The 7944-nt window shown below is 39.7% G+C and overlaps 1 protein-coding gene across 1 annotated transcript in view; it reads left to right on the forward strand.

Moving 5' to 3' along the window:
* Nucleotides 1–6408: 6408 nt before the first annotated feature.
* The window catches only part of LOC106516650 (serine/threonine-protein phosphatase 2A 55 kDa regulatory subunit B gamma isoform), a 29507-nt gene continuing 27971 nt past the window's right edge, over nucleotides 6409–7944 (forward strand). The window contains exon 1 of the mRNA XM_014007117.1: nucleotides 6409–6494. The gene's annotated coding sequence lies outside the window, so the exon portion shown is untranslated. The remainder of the gene's footprint in view (nucleotides 6495–7944) is intronic.

Genomic DNA, 7944 nt, shown 5'->3' on the forward strand with positions numbered 1-7944 from the left:
GTGTGTGTGTGTGTGTGTGTGTGTGTGTGTGTGTGTGTGTGTGTGTGTGTGTGTATTATTTGTGTCTTCTTACAGTATATTTTAGTGGGTGATGGAAGTACACCATCCTCCTCCTGCAGGTTTTCAGATGTGTGAGGAACGGTACCTTCGAGTGTACGTTCTCCATAGACTGCTGGTGGGTTGCTAAGCAACCCAGCGTCTGCACTGTGAAGTGGGGGGTGCGATGAAAGAGAGGCACCAGGTCAACGCAGGCAGACACACAAGTGTTGCTGCATCTGAACGGACACGTCTGATGCCTGCGATGAACGAGGCCGATCATTATCAACTTTATTAGGTTGATGTCTCAGACTGGTCCTTGTTGGGGGGTCTCTACACGGTCTAACACTTTGTGAGTGGGTAAAAAAATAAAATAAAATAAAATAAAAAAGCTGATAAAGTTTGCCTGAATCCACAAGGTAAAAACTGCTGCAAAAGCTATTTAACACATTTTATATCCTTCAGGTTTTGACTTATTATGAGTCACATGTGATTCAGCAGAACTATTTGTTTTTGCCATCGTCAAGCTTTTTTTTCTTCACATTACATCTCGCTACAGTTAAAGGCCTAGCTTTCCCTAAAGAAACTGATTTTCCCCACCTTACTTTTCCCTTTGAGATTAAAACAAAAGTTGAAAATTAATGGAGTTTCAACTCTTTATGTCAAACATTGAAAACAACTGTCTTTTGCAACATCACACAATGTCCTTCGAGTATATTTTGTAAATGACTCTGAACACATCGATTTTTAGCTCGATATCAGCAAAACAGACTGAATTTTAACCATTTTTTGTGTGTTTTCCAAGGTCAGTTGGCAGCCATCTTGTATCGGTTCCAAAATGTCATCAGTTGATGAAAAACGTTCAGTGATCTTTTCCTGAAAGTTTCATTAAAATTCCTCAAGTGGTGTGTAAGATATTTTGCTAACAGACAAGCACACTTGGCTATAAATATTTAAGTAATCAAAAAAATTCCTTGGAAAAAGGTCTCAGCTATCATCACACTAAATTTTAGTTCAATATCTACAGTGTTGTATAAAGTACCACAAAGTGATACTTGAGAAAAAATACATGTATTTCACCAAAACATTACTTTGGTAAAATTTAGTCTCTTTTAGGAATATCTAAGTAAAAGTCTTGAAGTATCTGATATTTTTTGTTCTTAAATATTAAAAGTAAAAGTATTGATTTAAAATGAGCGGTTAGATTTTATGTAAGGACATTTATTAGGAGGTGACCTCCCCAAAAAATACAGAAATGACTGCCGTATTAAAATAATTAATTTATGTTAAATTTAGGATGCACTAGTCTATCTGTTTCAGTTTATATACATATGGGTGCCCAAAACCTTTCTTCAAAAATGAAAATTTATCTGAGAGCAGCGGCCAAATGCAATAATATAATTCATGAAATACAAATACTTCTTAAGTACAGTACTTTTTTTTAATGATTATGTCCTGCTGGAATCTGTACCAGAATTTTATGTATTTATACTTCTCATTCAACTACAGGAGGCACAATTTGTATGGATAGTATTTTTTTTTTTACAATAACAAGCTGGAATGAAAACAAGCAAAATGAAATAAAAGTAACAACTTTCTACTTCTTGCCTTTTTTTAATGTAAGGAGTACAGACAATTGTGTGAAAATGTAAGAAGTATAGCAAAATGTAGGCTAAAAGATAATTACTCAAGCAAAGTACAGATACCCAAAAATTCTACAGTAACAAAGTATTTGTACTTAATTATTTTACAACTCTGAATATCTATAAAATGAAGAGTTAAAGTCATTTTTATATTGTTTTTTTGGGGTGATCATAAGGTCATTTCAGACTTTGCACAACAAGCCAGTCAACAAATAATCCTATCTTTCTCCATCTGTGGTCTGAGAATATTTAGCGTTCTTATGAAATTTTAAACGGAGATAAAAAAAAAAACACCCGTCTCCCCACCATCTGGTGCTGAAGATGATGCGAGGACTGAAACAGTTCAGATTTATGACAGGGCAGAGGGCCCAGATCAGGGAGGGGATGGTGGGTGGTCACGCCTGCTGTCAGAGCCAAGTCTCTCCACGCCTGAATGGTCCAGTGTCTACAGGAGACAGACTGCTGCCACCCAGGCAGGCCCAGGCAAGGTCAGGCCAGGTTAACAAGGACAAGCTGACATAGATTTACTGTACCTGAACAAACCTGACACATGACGAGGTGGGTGGGGGATGACCAGTTTGCACTCTGACAATATGGCAGGTGAGGCAGGTTTTGTGTCAGAAAACACTGAAATCTGTAGAAACATGGTTGTATTTATTGGAAATTTTTTAGAGAAACAAATGAATATTTAAAATAAAAACATTTTTCCCCCACTAAGGCCCTGAACCTCTTCGTACGAAAACATATCCCTGCTTGTCTCATCAGAAAGCTGTTGATTTCAGCAACTTGCTTATCATTTTGCAGCAGTTCCTTTAGGACAAACCAGAGATAACAGGTAAGTTCATTCTATATTTTAAATTAACATTTCAAAGTTTAATACTTGACGCAATAATAAGTCGTTCAAAAGTGCGTAAGCTAGGCTTGCACCTGATGCTAACACGTTAGCCACATTAGCAGCTGTTTGCTAACACGTTAGCATAACACAAACCCAGGTGGTTTGGATTGATAGTAAGCAGTAAAATAGCTAAAAAAAAAAGAGATTGAAGAAGAGTTTACACATACTTTTTAGCCTTTTGTTTGTCTTTTTACAGTTATTAACGAGAGTGGTCAGATCTTACTTTAACTAATTAGCTACAAGTGTAAAATTTAGGTATAATGTTTTGAGTTTATTACTTTTACTAAAATTATTTAGAAAACAGGCAGTTTCATTGCTTTGTTTAGATCTGAACCATTGATCCAAATGTCACTTCATCATGAATAATGGGCATTCCTTCAAGGAATCATGGGCTTTTATTGATTTTTGATTTTCTCAACACCGACCTCCAATATGCAAACAGTATTCTGTTGGCCCTAATGCCTTTTCCCTTTAATTTCAGCTGATGCCAATTTAGTCAGTAATTGACGTGCAAATTAAGAAAGTCAGACCGGTAGACATTCAAACACATAAACAAAATCTAAAAGCAATAAAGATATTTGCATTGTTACTCACTTTCCTCTCAACATTTATGAAGAGATGGTTGGAGAAAAGAAATCTCTTACAGATCTAAGTGTTTAGCCAGACTTGATTTTTGGTAATAAGAGACCTGCAGGTAGCTAGAACTACAGTATAGAGTGTATAGGATTCAATGAACTTAGAATGTATAGTTATGGCCTTCAGTGAGCATCGAAAGGAGGACAGGACTGTGGAGTGTGGATCATGACTGGTAAGTAGTGTGTGTGTGTGTGTGTGGGGGGGGGGGGGGGGGGGGTGGTGAGGATGTCAGTCTTGAAGTACGTAAGATAAACAGGTCTTCTTGTTCGTAGGGAGGGTTAAAGCCTGGCGGCAGACAGCCAGCAGCAGTGATGGCACCAACTGTCTCTGGCAGCCCGCGCTCTGCTGCTACGCCAACCGAAGCCTCTTTAGGTCATCACTGATGAACACTTTAAGGAGGGATTGACAATGTGAGTATGTACAAAGAGCTTTGTTCATAAATTAAAATGCAATAAATTAAAGTGGCAAATATCAGGATCACTTGTTTAAGATGGTACTATGCTACTTCTAGGTATTTTTTGAAAATGATAATTTAGTTTTATTTTCTAATTCTAGCTCAGAAGCTAAGAGATGTCAGTTGCAGCACTAATCTAAAAATTAGTTCCACTAGCTCTAAAGCACTAACTCAAATGTTTAGGTCCCCTAATTCTAAAGCACTAGCGCACCGAAAAACTTAGCAAAAGCTGAATCTAAAGCACTGAAATAACCCAATCAACCCAYGAACATTCTTYAACAGACAGCATGAGTCACATATTGCCACGCTGCTCTCTCAAGACTTCTTGTTGACATTCCACTGTCGTATTTGGGTTCATATATTGTTAATATATTGTCACCTAGTGGATAAGTGACACACATATGAACAAAATGTGTGACAGCTTTCACTGTCAGTTGTTAACATTAAAGTTGATCAATAACGTTTATAGACCTCAGTTAGTGCTTCTAAATTTAGCATATAAATTTAGCAAGTGCTAATCCACTAATAAATCCTAAAATTAGCAAAAGCCCTAAAGCACTAATCAGGAAATTAGTTCCCCTATTAATGCTTTAGGGGAATTGTGCCTACCACTGACAAAAAGCATAGACAAAAAGTGTTTTATTTATTCAGTCCAGTCAATGCAAAATAAAAAAAAACTACATTTTTAAAAGTGGTGGTAATCCACAACTGTGCAGCTGGTCTGTTTTTAATACTGTATGGACAGAACAACATTTTTAATTAGTATTTTTGGTAGCTTGTTATTTTTTCTAGTTGAAAACATGATCAAAACTTCTTGTTTTGTTGCATATGAGTCTGATGCTTGTTAGCATTTTATATATTATATTTTGGTGTTTTAAATGGACAAACACCAAAGATAAGGTTTTGGAAGACATATTTTGATTGACACCTTTTCATTTAACCAAAGTCTTCTTTTGACAAGAATACTCTGTTGCTTATGTGTCGTAATACTACAAGTTATTTATGATTTCCCATTTTATTCCATGATAATGAACCCAACTTGTAGTTTTATGTGCTGTAACACTACAAGTTGGGTTCATTATCATGGAATAAAATGGGAAATCATAAATAAATTATTTTACATACAGTAGTGTTAAAAATAAGCAATGTTCTTTACCCTTTACCTGTTCAGGTCTAAAACCAGTTAATAATAATGACATGCGAATGTTTGAGTGAGCCATACAAAACCATTCAGACACAGCTGCGGACTGATTAGCTTTTTTAATGTGTCTCCGTTAGGCAGCAGCTAAGCAGTGACCAGAACCAGGAAACACATCCAGAAACAAACCTGTTTGCGTCCTGACCCCACCTCATGATATATGTTAAAGGGGCAGACTGTCTCTACACGGAGTCAAGATGTCAGACATTATTCCTCACCCTAATGTATAATCACAGTTATAGGTGTTGTTTTTAAATCAGGAGTGCATCTAACTAAAAGCCTCCTGAGTCTGTGAAACCCTGGTCGAGAGTCCCACAACCCAGTCTGCACATAAAACCATCAATTAAATCAGAAATAACCACATTATAAAATTACTGTTCACCTAATAAAAGACAATAGAATGTGTAGTGTCTTTAAAAGTCAGTAGTAAACAACCCCAATAGTAGTATCATGTTGGAGATCATTTTCAAGATTATTTATGGCAATAGTGTTGATGCTTTTTTAAAAAAATGATTGTGTTCCAAACAATATAAATGATTTCTCTGTCTGTGTCAAGGTTTGTTGTAAGTCGGTCATGTCTCCAGGTGAATCCTCTGCTTGTCGCTGTAGTTCACACTCAGCAACAGAAGGGGAAAAAAAATCCTCTTCATTAATCACAACCTTTCAGGACACTCCGCTGTTTCCACTGTACCGCCCACATCTCCATCCTCTTTGCTTCTTCATCATAGTTAATCACCYACAATCAGCGGTTGGACAGCTCTCAGTTCTCTGGACGATTGGCTGCGCTTCACGTGAGGGTGGGGCCTGCACTGATGCATCATCGGAACGTACCAGCGCAGCAGGAAAGCTCCTCWCTGACTCTCCCTCCCCCTCTCCCTGCCTCTCACTCTGCCTCTCGTTTCATACGCAGAAGCACAGACTGCAGCAGAGCTCAGGGCCGGCAGGATTTTCCCTCCTCGCACCGGAGCAGCCGAGACGCCGGAGGGACACCAACCTGCTGCGGAGGTCGTTTATGGGTGATCCGCTGAGGAGGATTTAACCTGCGAGCCGCTGACACCGTAGGTAAATGTGTGTTTATCCCACCGTAGGTTTGGTCCGTGTGTGTGTGTGTGTGTGTCCATGCATTTGAGTTCACTGCAGAAACAGCAGCACTGCAGATACTCCGACCAAAAAGCTTCTGCTCATCCCTCCCCCTSTCGCTTCCTTCCTCATCTTCTCTCGAAACAACCAGGGACTTTCTCGTGTTTTCCAAAACAACTGCAGTGTGGACATGTGTGCTGTCCAATCAAGCTGATGTTTCCGACTCATCCTCCCTCTCTGCAGGTGCACATCTGGCTCTCGGAGGCAACTGCCAGGACTCCTAGAAGCACCCGTCTCTCCTGCGGGACTGCCCCACTCCCCTTTAGGATGCTCGGCTGTGCGGCCCTGTGCTGAGACGGCGTCGGTGGGCAGCAGCATGGGCGCTGTGCTGACCGGCATCCCCATCACCCCCTCCGCCACCAATCTGCCACCGCCACGCCGCCCAACGGAGACGGGCGCTCCCCCCAGCCCTGCTGATGGGCGAAGACACTGACGCCACCCCGACGCTCAACCACCACGGCTTCCTCCCCGACCACAACTATGTGACTGAAGGTAAGAAGAAGACAGAAGGAGCCGCGCGTGTGTGTGTGTTTGGATTGTGTTTGCGTGTACAAGGTGAATCTATTAGTAGAATCTTTGAAGAGCATGTGTGTGAGACCAAATGAGATTAGGACGGTTTCCTAATCTTCTGTAAGCTCTGGGTTGATGTGCTTCAGACTTTGGAGTGAAATACAACTTCATTCTGTCTGTGTTTTTTCCCCTTTTCATTTTATATTTGTATATTTGCAGCCATTCTTTCACTGCGCAGTGTAACACATATATTTTATAATTTTGCCACACAGCAGGGGAGGAGTTGATGTTTGTCTTCTAATCACGTGTAACCTCAGAGAAAAAGGGAGAATATAAAAAAATGTAGTTTCTAGTAGAATATGTGTATTTTTACAAACAAAAACAAGCTGGAATCTTTAAAGGAGACATATCATGTTTTTAAATCCTTCCCTTTCACATTTAAATATTTCAGTTGAGATCTATATAAAGTGGAACTGCAAATCTTTGGTCTGAATTCCTCCTTATTGTAACTCCACAAGCCCCTCTTTCACCCCTTTTCCCTGTTGGGTCTCAGATTAACTCATTTCGGTGCTGTCTCTTTAAAGGGGGAGGGGGTATTTTTCAGTTCAATTCTACACCACAGTCAAGTAACTGTTGCCTTCAGCTGCTATGAAAGATATAAATGGAAAGATAAATTTGACTTTGCTTCATCTAAAAGCCTTGAAATTGGCCTCTGTCTCTTTAAGGCCCTCCTACTGTTTCTGTCATTCCCACTTCAACACGTCATCACAGCAGTGCTTTGGGGGAGGGGTGCTCTGTGGGGTGGGAGCTTGGCTGCAGGGAGGAGCTTTGAGTAAATAGGCGGTGCTTTGTACCAGCAAGCGTTTAGGCAGCTCCACATGGCTTCCACAGGAGATTCAAGGATTTCTCAAACATGCATGAATGAGTCAAAGCACCACTCTGGGTATGTTTTTGACGAGGGAATGACGTTATTAAATAATATAAAGCTCAAAAAAGTTGATTGTGCATACCTCCCCGCCCTGCTTAAATGCCAATGAGGCACTTCACACCCTGCAATCCTCAGAGCGGTCCATTCTATCCCATTCAGCCAATTTTGTAGTTTGATAGTAGAAATACGACAATATAGCAGCAGACTAAATAGTTGGTAAGTCCAGACCTTATTAAGAAGTTCCACTGCAAATACTGTGATGTTAATGTTCATTAAATGTAATAGGAAATAGAGAAAACAGAACAGTTTGAAAAATATTCCCTAACAGCATATAAAGATATCTGCACAACACCGGCAGAGACTAAATTCACATTGTCTGCACGCTTAGAGACTCAAACAAAATGCATATAATGGCTAAAAAAGTGGATTTTTCATGATACGTCCTCTTTAAACTTTATACTTGCAAAAGATTTCAGCTGCCTGTCATCACCAGACACACACACA

This window comes from Austrofundulus limnaeus, unplaced genomic scaffold (assembly GCF_001266775.1).
Source record: "Austrofundulus limnaeus strain Quisiro unplaced genomic scaffold, Austrofundulus_limnaeus-1.0 Scaffold1, whole genome shotgun sequence".
NCBI lineage: Eukaryota > Metazoa > Chordata > Actinopteri > Cyprinodontiformes > Rivulidae > Austrofundulus > Austrofundulus limnaeus.